Here is a 1,241-nt window from a genome sequence, read left to right as displayed (position 1 = left end):
CACCGGACCATCGGAATGCGTCCTGTCGATGTGACCCCTACGATCGCTAAAAAACTCCTCGATACGGTCTACAGCAACGTAAAGATTGCAGCTCCGGCGAGATTCAAAATGGGCGATCCGGTGTGCGTGAGTAAGTTCAAGACTGTCTTTGCTAAAAGCTACACGCCCAATTGGACTACTGAGGTTTAAGATTGTCAAGGTGCAGGCGACCAATTCTGTGACTTATCTGCTCGAAGATTCTCGCGGACAGCCTATAGTCGAAGGTTTCTACGAGTACGAACTGCATCGTGTTGCCAATCCAAACGTGTACTTGGTGGAAAAAATGTGCAGAAAAGGTGATAAGATTTATGTAAAATAGCTGGGATTCGATAAATCATGCAACTCGTAGATACACATGGATATTATGTTGTAAAAAATAACTTTATTATTATTATATGTAATACATAAAATATATTCTATTTACTGTGACGTGACGATTAGTAAATATCGTCTGTCACTAGTAGTCTATAGTAAGGAAGCATTATGAGCTTCCCGGCTGCAGGCGGATGTCGCGTCCTAGCCGTGAGGCGTTTAGGACGCGAGCCTACGCAGCCCTCGAATCATTTTTTGTGTATAAATACGGTCATCAAGGTTGAGTCAGGAAGAAGAAGGCCACCAGCAAGGAGGACTGCTGCCGCCGTGGGAGAGAAAAAGCCTGCGAGAGGAACGGCCGCCGGACCTGCTACTCCAGGTGAACCGCTTCCGTCAATAATACGACTCAGTAGGGACCCACAGGGTGGAAAACTTAACACAGACCTGTTTCAGCAACATCCTGTACGGCGAGGCGAAGCTGCCGAAGGAGAGCGATCATAGGCTATCGCTAGGAAGCCGCGAGGACGGAGTTGATCGACACCGCGGACGAGCGGAGGATAGCTGCCGCCGGAGAAAACCGGCGAGCACATCCTGCGCGACCCGGAGCGTCCTCCGATCCGAGCGAGGACGCCGCGAGGCTCGTGGATCGACGCAAACAACGGCTGCCGAAAAGGAGCTTAGGCCAAGGTCAGACGGACAAGGAAGCTCCAAAGCCTGACGTACCGAAAACAGCTGTGCAGAGTCAGAGATCGAGAAACGGGGGAAAGATCCCGCCAATGAGCGCCCAAGAGCTGTCGGAAGCGGGTTCAAACACCTTAAATAAAACAGGACGACAACGACCGTTCGAGAGCTTTTTGTCGCCAATCTCGCCGATAACACGGAAGATATAA

This window comes from Odontomachus brunneus, unplaced genomic scaffold (assembly GCF_010583005.1).
Source record: "Odontomachus brunneus isolate Ranch 3 - 2012 unplaced genomic scaffold, Obru_v1 Obru_scaffold_109, whole genome shotgun sequence".
Taxonomy (NCBI): Eukaryota; Metazoa; Arthropoda; class Insecta; order Hymenoptera; family Formicidae; genus Odontomachus; species Odontomachus brunneus.
This window is presented reverse-complemented; position numbering follows the sequence as displayed.